We start from the raw sequence: 11,353 nt of genomic DNA on the forward strand, positions 1-11,353 counted from the left end.
GCAAGTCTTTTGAGCATTCCTGTCTTGCTTATTTAATACCAGGAGCATATCTCCAAATAACAGTGACAACTCAAACACGCCCTTCCCCTGTTTCCAACTTCTTCCAAGTGGAGTGGGGATTCGAAACCAGCCCAACTGTCCACACACTTCCTGGCACATGGTAGGTCTTCCGTGAGCCTTTGTTGAGTGGGTGACTGAGCGTGAATGTGTGGTGCCTCCAATCTGGTCGGTGCTTGTTCATGATGTGCGTGCATGCGTGTGTGCGTGTGTGTGTGTGTGTGTGACTGAGCATTGCATAAGATGCTCCTTTGGTCTGTGCCCCTGGATGTCCCGGGCCAGCAGTGGGTTCTGAGCCCTACTGCAGGCTGGGGTCCCGGTTCTCCAGAGCTCAGACTACACCTGGCATCTTCCCTCTCTCTCTTCGTGGCCTTGTTCCCTGGCTGCCTCTCCGAGGCCCCCGCCACCCAGCTGCCTCCTCCTTTTGCCCCCGACTACGGCCACTTGGTAGTTTCCCAGGCCTGACATTTCCAACATGCAATGCCATATGTATTGCCACTCTCAGGTAATTATCACGTAAAATTAAGCTAGTCTTGTACATGAAACCAGCAATTAGCCAGGGATTGAAGGTCAGGGAGAGCTCGTTTATAGAGTCGCTAACAAAATGTTAAGTGGAAGTGTGTGTCAGATGGGCCAGGAGGCTGGATTAGCTGGGGTCGCAGCAGTGGGACTGGAGAGCCGTGGAGACTCCCGGCTCTGCAGCACTGGGCACAGCAGGAGGAGCTGGGGATTTATAGCTCACACTTTTCTCTTCCAGCTCTCAATCTGGGGCGCGGCTTTGAAAGAAGGTTGCTAAGCCTGCTAAATCCTAGTGCACACCAACACCCCATTCATCTGGAAACCTGGTATGTTCTGCCTAAAAGTCTGGCTGTCAGTTTCACCTCCTGTCTGGCTGCCCACCACCCTGGCATTTTACACTCAAGACTTTTACATCTGCTTTGGGCGTCTGAAGACAGGAAGGTCTTTCAAGACTCAAAAACTTGATACATACTATTCCCTTTGTTTGGAACACCTTTCCCTCTCTCCCAACTCTGCCTTATCATCAGCCTGGAAATTTTCTTTCTTTCTTTCTTTTTTTACAGGCAGAGTGGCAAGCATGCATGTGCACATGCTCAAGTTGTGGGGAGGAGCAGAGAGAGAGAGAGAGAATCTTTAACCGCCTCCAGTAAGCCTGATGCGGGGCTCTATCTCACAACCCTGAGATCATGACCTGAGCTGAAATCAAGAGTTGGATGCTTAACTAACTGAGCCACCCAGGTTCTGTATCATGTGGCCAGGCCCATTGCCCAAGACGATGTTCATAGAGAATCTGCTTCAGGCACAAAGACACAGTCCTGTCACCATCCCTCATGGGACTTAATTTCAACTCTCTTCACCCTCTTTCTTGCCCTCCCTGCGCTTGTTCCCTTTTGTCCAAAAACCTCTTGAGATGCGGCATTGGAACAGGATAAGACTATCAACTTCCTTTGCCTAGAACCTAGAATCTGGGTTGGAATCCAAGACCACGTTATTGGGGCCCATATCTCAACCCTAGGAAACATTTTACCGTGGGAGACAAAGCGGGGAATGGGCAAAATTCTTCTTAAATTCTGTTTTACATTTAAATAAAGTCTGCCAAGGGGCACCTGGGTAGCTTCCAGCTCAGGTTATGATCTTGGGGTCATGAGATTGAGTCCTGAGTTGGGGTCTGTGCTGAGCGTGGGGCCTGCTTGGGATTCTCTCTTTCCTTTTCCTTCTGCCCCTCCCCCTGCTTGCACTCTCCCTCTAAAACAAGGAAAAAAAAGTCTGTTCAAAAAACCATACCATAAACAAAGTCCAAACACAAATGATAAGCTGGGGAAAAGTTATTTGTAACTCATATCGTGGGCTAATTTCCTTAATAGATAAAGAGAATCCACAAATCAATATGAGAAAGATCTACAACCTGAAAGAAATAGGAGCAAAGGATAGCAGGAAATTGACAGAGAAGGACCTGAAAATTGTTCTTAAATATATGAAAAGATGTTTAACTTCATTCATCATAAGAGTAATGCAGAATTTTTCACCTGTCACATTACATTGGCAAAGATCAAAAAGTGTGATAACGTTCTGTCAATCAAGGGAAAGGCAACAGACACTCTCCTATATTGTGGGGGCAAACTGGAGAAATCTCTCTGGGGGGAAATGTGGCTTTATCTGCTAAAATTTAAACATGCAGAAACATTTTGATTTGGGATTCCACCTCTAGGAATATATCCTGCAGACTGACTGACGCACGCAGGTCAGAAGATGTGCTCAACAAGGGCGGAAACTTTCTCCTATTTTGTCACTTCTCTCTCTCTGGCACCTGGATTGCTGCCCAGGACATAGTAGATACTCAAAAAATGTCTACTGAATGAATGAATGAATGAATGAATATGGAAAAGGACACATATTCAAAGTTATTTGTTGCAAAATTTTTGGTAAGAGCCAAAACCCAGAAATAATGTAGATGTCTAACTACCATGGAATAGTATATTGGTGTTAAGAAGATCAGGGCAGCTCTCCATGTACCGATCCGTAAGAACCTCCAAGATATTAATCTTATTAAGTGAAAAAAGCAGGGTGTAGAAAAATGTGCATAATAAGAGCACATCTAGATATTTGCTTCTCTCTCTAAGAACATCTCTGGAAGGAAGCTCCCAAGGCAGCCATCATGCTTGCTTCTCGGTAGAGGAACTGGGATCGTGGAGGATGGTGTTAGGAGTAGCTTTACTTTTCGGTGTATTCTCTTAGATTCCTTTAATTGTAGGTCAGATGAAAGTACTACCTATTCAAATAAACAAATACAATTCACAATTTAAAAGGAGCTGGGGGGCACCTGGGTGGCTCAGTGGGTTAAGTGCCTGCCTTCAGCTCAGGTCACCATCCCAGGGTCCTGGGATCGAGCCCCACATCAGGCTCCCCGCTCAGTGGGGATCCTGCTTCTCTTGCTATCTCTGTTGTTATCTCTGTCTCTCTCTCAAATAAATAAAATCTTAAAAAAAAAATAGAAATCTTTTGGGTCTGTCCACTTGCGTACACTCGTATCAGTACATGTCCTGGGATGCCCACATATGCGTATGCCGACATACATGCACGATTCCGATTTACTTTGCTCACAATTGTGGTTTTGTTTTCCCAGATGAACCTAGTTCCTGAGGCCTTCCCCCGCGTCCCCCGCCCCCACTCAATAATCTTCGATGGCTCCCTATTGTCTCTAAAGTCCAAACTCCCTGTTCTGGTCTCAGGATCTCCTGTTATCTGACCCCGATCTACCTCCCACCCCTCCCTGCTCCTCGCTCCTCGTCTTCCCCACAGGAAAATGGAACTACTTGCTCTCCCACCTGCTGCTGTCCCCGCTGTGCCCGGGACTGTGCTTCCTGGGAAATCAAGAACCGCTCTCCTCCACGGCCACAAGTCATCAGCACTCTTTAAGCCTCATCACACACCTCTTCCTCCAGGAGGGCGTCCTTGATACCTCAAGCTGGAAGTGGTCTCTCACTTTTTATCTGCAGTTCTCTTACAGCGCATAGGTTCTTTGAACCTGATAGTAAAGCCATTTCCATACCTGAAAACTCTTCTCCTAAGCTATTGGAAGGAAGACAGGGTTCACGCTTGATTCCTGTTTGTATTGTCCTCAGAGCCCTGGGGAAGTGTCAGACACATACTAGGTATTCAAGAAATGCTAAAGGAATGCATAGGCCTAAGTCTAGGTGGTGGGTAAGTGTGTCCAGCGTTTGTATCATCTGCGCCATCATTGTCACCCTCATCGTCAGCAGTGGGGAAAGACTTCCGCAGCTCTACTTGCGCACAGCCTGTGTGGGGCCTTCTGGAGAGTGGCTCAGCACGAGCACATAGCCGCCCATCCACGCCCACCAGCCTGGCCGCAGAAGAGGGGCCCAGACGTGACCAGACGGTGAGGCAGTCGCATTCCAGACGGATGAAGCACGCCTGGGAAGTCACATGTCTGGCTCACCAACCCACCTGCAGGCGCTCAAGCTTTACAGACCCTCAGGCTGACCTGGGGTTCGAGTCCCCCCTTTTGCTGTGTGACTGAGCAAATGACAAGTCACTGAGCCTCGGGCCCTCACCTATGACATGGGAACAGCCAGACCTGCCTCGAATATTGCTCTGAGGATGGGCGAGAGGGTCTGGTAGGTGCCTTGCTGTGGACCTGGCATCTGGCAAGTTCTCTGGGGCTGATTACCCAGAACCCGGGCCTGCCAAGCCGCAGACATTCGGGAAGTCACATCAGCCCAAGCTAAACCTAGAAAGGTAAATGTATTGCCAAAAACCCCATATGCCAAGCAGCTCTTTACTGCAAAGCCAAACAGATTTTTTCTGGCTCAACTATTGTTTGGGTTTATTTTGCCACACTTAATGCTCTGTTGGTGAGAACACTCGAGACCTACCCAGGGTGTGGGGCATACTATGGAAACACATGCGAAAGGACTGTGAGTGTGTACACAGACCCATGGAGGTGTGTGCTTACTGTGGAGAGGTGTGCACATCCGCTCACATGCCAGCGCACTCCCCAGTGGTCACACAGGTGAGCGTCCCCATGACTGTCCATGTACTCACATACGGACGTGTCTGCCTAAGGCCATTCATATGGTAGCATCGGCATGGTGAACTTGGTTGACGAGAACGTGCTGTCACAGGGAAGAACGACTCGGTGGAGAGACGACCAGAAAAGATAGGGCAAAAAGGAAAAAGACATGTAAAGACTAAAAATGTGAGGGAGGGGTAAAAGGCGACAGAATGAGGGGGCTAAGCACGAACTTGAACCCCTCGTGGGTTGAACCCTCCCGCTGCTGATTCCCAGCTCACTAACTCAGGGTGGTCACTCCCCCTATCTCTGCCTCAGTTGCTCATCTGTAAGACGGGGCTGAGAAGAACAGCACCACTCATTGGGACCGTGGTGAGGACTGAGTAAGTGAATACAGGTAAAGTGCTCCATGGAGCCTGGTACGACCACGTGGTGGTGAGGGGCCTGGCACCCCCCCCCCAAGCCCCGAGCCTCTTTCCTCGGCTCCAGGCTTCTGTCCTTCCTCCTCCCTCTCCGCCCCATTGTGCTCCCTCCGCACCCCACAGCATCCTGGTCTTTGCCAGAGCCAGGCTGGGAGCAGGCAGTGCGTGCCATGGGCAGGGAAAGAAAGCCAAAGGGAGCAGGAGGAGGTAGAGACGCTGGCTCTGATATGTGGCTTCTTTCTTTCCCGTTTCCCTAGCCACGCTCCCAGAGGCTTGGGAGGTTTGGGGGTGGGGGGTAGAGGGAGGGCTCCAAAGAACAGACAATCCCAGCTATTCCCTGGTGGGCTTGGGGTCAGGCCCCCTCCTCGCTCCATCTGCCTCAGCCACAGCCTGTGCCATCCTGCTTGCCAGCCCAGCCCAGCCCAGCCCTGCCCAGCAGGCTGGGATCCCAGGCCGTGCCAGCCCTGGCCCGCCTAGGGGTAGGAGCGGGCTGCAGCCCGGGGTCTGCAAAGGGCTCTGTCACTTCGTTTGATTTTTCCGTATCCCCTCTTTGCTTTCAGAGCCCCGGTCTTTCCCAGCCCTGCGGCTCTGACTCTGGTCTGTGCCAGCCTCTGGCTGTCTCGTTCATCCCTGCATCTCTGTCACCACCTGCCTGGGAGCTCCTGCCAGCTCTGGGCTCAGGAAGCGTCAGGCCCTGTCAGCCTCGGCTCCTGCACACCCCCTCCCCCCAGCTGAAGTCTGGAGACCCCAGCATCTGGAGGGGCTGGCTCTTTGCTCTGGCTGCCCTGGGCCCAGGGTCCCCAACCCTGCTCCCTACCCCTCCTTCCCCTCTTGTCCTCTCCCCAGCAACTGGAGCCTTCTTCCCACCCCTCTGCCTCCTCCCTGCCCAGGACAGCTTGCTTCCCTCCAGGCCTTGGCTGGAGGCTCACAATGAAACTGCCTCCCCCCACAGACTGGGAGGAGGAGAATCACCATGGCAACCAAGAAAGCCTCTCCTCCCTCCCCTTCCTCCCCTCCCCTTCCTTTCCTGGCTTCACTGAAGGGGCTAGGGGTCTGGTGGGGAGTCTGAGGTCTCAGTGATACAGGATGGAGAATGACAGGCAAACGGGAGCGGCTGATGGGAATGATTGTGAGAGAGCCGGACGAGGGTGGGACTGCAACTCCTGAGGAAAAGGGTCCAAGTGTGTGACTAGTGTGTCCTCAGCCACCAGTGGAGTCCTCCAACGTGGCTGGGCTTCATCTGGGCAGCTGGGTAAATACAGAGCCTCTGGCACCATGCGAGATCTACTCAAGCCCAATCTCCAGAGTTGGGTCCTAGGAACCTGTATTTTAGAAATCCTCCCCAGGTGACTCCTACACATCCCACCATTGAAGACCCACCAGGATCTGTCCACAAGGCTGGAAAACAACAGGCCTGTGTTTTATTATTATTATTATTATTTAAGATTTTATTTATTTATTTGACAAACAGAGATCACAAGTAGGCAGAGAGGTGGGCAGAGAGGAGGAAGCAGGTTCTCCACGGAGCAGAGAGCCCCATGCGGGGCTCGATCCCAGGACCCTGGGACCATGATCCGAGCCAAAGGCAGAGGCTTTAAATCCACTGAGCCACCCAGGCGACCCTGTTTTATTATTATTTTTTTAAAAAAAGGATTTTATTTTTAAGTAATCTCTGCACTCAGCATGGAGCTCAAGCTGACAAAGCCCAGATCAAGAGTTGCCCGCTGCATGGACTGAGCCCACCAGAAGCCTCCCAACCCCGTGTATAAATCCTAGCTTGCTTGTACAAAGTCAGGTGGCAACCCTTGCAATCTCTCTAGAGCTCAGTTTTCACTTCTGTAAAATGGGATTACAAGATCAGCTCCACAGGGGGTTTGAGAATTGGCCCTCCAGGACAAAGCACCTTCCATAGACCTTGACCGTGGCTGTCTCCTGCAGGAGGCTCTGCCATCTCCAGGGGGAGAGGGAGGAGCTGAGCAGGAGGGGATGACACCCTCCCACCAGGGCCTGCCTGGGCCAGGCCTTCTCTGCCATTATGTGTTACAAGACACTGCAAATTCTCCACACCAGAGCAACACGAAATCATTAAGGCAAAACAATAAATAAAGGCCCAGAAGTTATTACAGCGCTGACAAGCACACAACGCCGTCCTGCAAAGCAAATATGAATTATTTCAGAACATTTTAAGATGAAAAATCCTCTCTTCTTCCTGCCTGGCCCTGTAATCCATTAACTCCTCTTTTCACCCTCTTTTCCAGAGGGGGCGGGGAGAGTGGCCATGCCAGGGAGGGGGGTGGTCCCAGAACAGGGCTTCCTGTGCCCCAGGCGGGCCTTTTCCTGCTGCCAAGTCAGACTGGAAGCCAGCCTGCTGCTTCCTTGGCCTTGAACACCTTCTGGTTCGCTCCAAGCATCTCCCTGTTCCTTGTCTCTACTTGGAATCAGTGTGTAAAGAGGACCGAGAACTTCTACCTCTCTGTCTTTCCAGGTTGACAGAGAAGGCCCCAACAGCTCCTGGAAGAGGGGCTATGTTCTTTCCCATTTAGAGATGGGAAACAGAGTCAGAGGGTTCAGAGGGTTACTCTGGGCTGGTAAATCGCCAAGTTGGGCCTCAAACCTGAGTCTTCGATTCTGGGCGTAAATGGGACAATATATGCTGAGTACTTGCGTGGCATACTCGAAACTATTATTACTCTTGTCACTGTTATTATTATTTCTAAGTACTCTTTCTAATAGGCCCCAGCTGTCCAGTCCTGTGGTAGTACTGCTGTGGCCATCTGTCACTTCTGACTGCTCAGCATCCCTTCCCTGTTTGCTGGTAACAGCACCCCTCGCCTTTGGAGTATGGCCCCCTCCTTTCCATGTCACCTGATGAGCTGTCAGTCCCTGTGCTATGCCCTCTTCTGCTCCCCGGCAGGGATGTGAGGTCCAGACTTACTCAGCCCTACTGTGCCCACCTCCTGACCCCAGGGTTCGGACCTTCACAATGCTGAGCTGGGATTTTCCACCCAGATACACAGACAGGCCAGGATCCCCCCCTCCCTCTCTTACCAGCTGGACAAGGGGGCCACACTTCACACTGCCCCCCACAACATGGAGGAAGCCTGTCAGGAGGAGGGAGCATGTGGTCAGCACCTAGAGAGAAGTGGAGGGTAAAGGCTCAGTGAGACTTTCACCTACCCTTTGGGATTGAGTGAGAGGGACGTGGGTTTCAGTCGCTCACTCGGATGGGCCCAGGTGCTGTGTGTGCTTGCATTCAGTACATGTCCTTCAGCAGTGGCCCCAGTGACGTGGCCTCATCACCTCCTGACCCCTCCAGGGGTATAAGAGACTGAGTGCCCCCTAAACCAGGCATGTGTGTAACCACAGCCGAACCACAGATTTATCCTCTGGGTGGTTTGGAGCAAGCCCCACTTCTCTGGACCTCAGCTTCCTCATTTGTCAAACGACGGTTAGGACTATATTATCTCAAAGGGGTCTTGTACTGAAAATGCTCTAGAATTCACTCTGTATGCTCACGTGCACTAGGCATGGGCCAAAGGTCTTCCACGTGTGCACTCCTGCCAGCCTCTCCCCTTCTATCTCCCATGATTCCTCCCCCGCCCACTTCACCCCTTGTACTCCATACACCTCTGCAGTCCTACATTCTCATTTACTTTTAGCTCCTGGAACAAATCATCCAACCATCCATCCATCCATCCATCCATCCACCTATCCGTCCATCTTCCTATCCATCCATCCATCTGTCCATCCATTCATTTCTCTGTCAGTCCATCCATCCATCCATCCAGCCAGCCAGCCAGCCAGCCAGCTATATTATCAATCCACCCACCCATCCAACGAGCTCCTGAAATATGTCAGGCACCGTCTCTGATGCTAGAGGGACCGCAAGTCATTGCCCTCATGAAGCGAACAAGTGAACACCGTGTGTTGAAAACTAGGAAAGGGGAGATATAGGACAGTATGGCAAACTGAGAAAACTGAGGGTCTAAGAAGTATGGGAAAACTGAGGGTCTAAGAAGTTCAGAAGCATGGCCAAAGCCCTAGAAGGGGGCTGTAGCTCTCACAGAGGAAGGGATAGTTCTTTAAGGCAAGTCTTAAGGGTTGAATAAAGAACAGTCATGGGGAGAGGGGAAGCACATTTCAGGCCATTGGAACAGCACAGAGAGTGCTGGGGTAACAGAAACTCCTAACAGAAAGTGCGTAATCAGCAAAATGATGAGAAATGCAATGCGTGGCCAGAGATGGCAGGAGGCAGGCAATCATGACAATCTCTTTGCCCTTCTGTCCATTTGGCAAACTCCTATTCATCCTTAAAAACCCTGCTGAGAAAGTGCCCTTCATTGACCCTGGAGTTAATTGCTGTTTCCTCTGTACCTGGCTTGTACTCCTTAAGTGCACCTGTTCCCCTGCCCTATAGTGAGTGACCTTTTTCCACATTTGTCCCCCATCTTAATGTTCCTTTAGGGCTTGAAGCTATTTGTCATTGCAGTGCCTGGCACATACAGGTACTCAATAAATGCTTTTGGATGGAATTGAATCCCACGGCGTGTGTGTGTAGCCATGAGATAACTATGTTTGTGTTTGAGGAAGGGGCAGGAGAAGTGACAGGCATGTATGTGGCTATCTGTGTGTTTGGATTTAAATTCAACAATGTTTCCAGAGAGCTGTTTGGAGCCAGTGGACTGTGACAAGCTGCTGACCATTTTCTCAACACTAAGAAAACTCGCTGGGCTGGAGGGGGGGTGGTGAAGCCAGTTGGGCTTGAGGCTGAGCTGCTCGCCCCTCCACTCCCCCACCCCTCCTTGCCTTCCCTACACACCTGTGCCCACTCGGTGCCCTCAACTCTTCAGGGCTCTGAGGCAGGGTAAGGCAGAAGATTGAGGCTACAGACCCCACCTGGGTGCCTACTGGCTGCTGGCTGAGCTGGCTTCTTTAGCAAAGAAGCTGATGGGGGGGGGGGGCAAGTCCCAGGCCCTAGAGGCCATTGTACAGCTATGGGATGGGCAGAGGAACAGCCTGACATGGGGGGATAGGCATTTGACCAGATGAACTCCTCCAGGAGAGTTCTGCCCCAATGTTCTTGATCTATTAATCTGCTTCAGCTCTAAGGGACCTGGTACTTTCCTAGAGCAAGAGAGGCTGGCCAGTGGGGAAGGAAGAGGGAAAATGAGCTACTGTCCCCTCACTCCACCATGTCACCTGCAAGCCAGGCCCAGACCAGAGACCCTTTGCAGTCCCAGCAACGCTGAGATGTGGTGCTCCCCCTCCAGCCACGTCCATCCGTCAGTCAGCATGCAGCCCACCCTGTGATTTTGGGGGTAGGAGGAATCTGTCGGTCTTTGAGGAAGATCTACCATGCGCAGGCTCCTGGCAGAGTCACATTTAATTCTTGCAACAATCTTGGGCAGACACTATCATCCCCATTTAGGAGATGGGAAAACTGAGGGTCTAAGAAGTTCAGAAGCATGGCCAAAGCCCAGAGATTCGGCTCTTTTCTCATCTATTCTGCGGCCCTAAAGCACTGATGCCTGACCTCAGGAGGCTACCCCATCAAGAAAGGAGACAAGACACACCTGAAGATGTAACCAGGCATAGCCTCCAGTTATAAGCGTGGGACCCTCAAGCACCCTCTGCCCACAACTGTCCTCGGCCAGGACTGCCTATCCTTCTCTCTGCTTCTAAGGATGCCTGGATTCTCTTCTTCCTCTTCCTCTCCTTCTGGCCACTTTATCCCCCAGAAAGCCATTTTTTTTTTTTTTTTTCTGCTGTGGTCTTGGTGTAAGACTGAGGACAGAAGGCCCCGTGTTCTGTTGTCATTGTAGGATGGGAAGGAAGAGAGGGGCAGGGATCCTGTGCCTGGAGGCTAAGGTTGGACCTAGAATGACCTTTCCCTTGTCTTTCTCAAGGTGACAATGACCTTGAGCAGATCACCGAAGCTCTCTGTTTCCTTACTTGTAAAATGAGGCTCCACCTTGCAGAATTTTATAAAGGAGATGAAACGAGGTCATGTGTCTATGGCTATGTTGCCCGCACTCAAGGAAGGTTTGAAAATAAAAATGGTGAGTTGCAGGGTGGCTGGACAGGAGAGAGAACAGAGCTGGTATTCAGGGAGGAGTCAGTTAAGGAAAGAGTATAGTGGTGTAGCGGGCTGGTGGGCTGGGGGAGCAGGAGGCTGCATCTGGGGAGTGGGGCTGGGCAAGGAGAGGTTGAGGAGGATTCTGAATCCCAAGCTAACTTTGGACTTTGTCTTAGGGATTAACTGTCTTCACACTTGGAGTCCTTTGTTCAAATGAGATCCTGTCTGGAAGTCTATCTAATAGGATAA

At 51.2% G+C, this 11,353-nt stretch overlaps 1 long non-coding RNA gene across 7 annotated transcripts in view; it reads left to right on the top strand.

The window, feature by feature from the left end:
- Nucleotides 1-3,073, top strand: part of LOC309851791 — a 28,197-nt gene extending 25,124 nt beyond the window's left edge. For 2 of the 7 annotated variants that reach the window (XR_014304933.1, XR_014304934.1), the window contains exons 7-9: nucleotides 43-160; nucleotides 815-902; nucleotides 2,285-3,071. This is a non-coding gene — a long non-coding RNA (uncharacterized lncRNA). Of the gene's footprint in view, nucleotides 1-42; nucleotides 161-814; nucleotides 903-1,139; nucleotides 1,687-2,284 lie in introns of those variants that run through there. The other 5 variants (XR_014304935.1, XR_014304936.1, XR_014304937.1 and 2 more) reach the window with 5 other exon arrangements.
- Nucleotides 3,074-11,353: the final 8,280 nt, after the last annotated feature.

The sequence above is a fragment of the Mustela nivalis genome (assembly GCF_964662115.1).
Source record: "Mustela nivalis genome assembly, chromosome: 17".
Lineage (NCBI taxonomy): Eukaryota > Metazoa > Chordata > Mammalia > Carnivora > Mustelidae > Mustela > Mustela nivalis.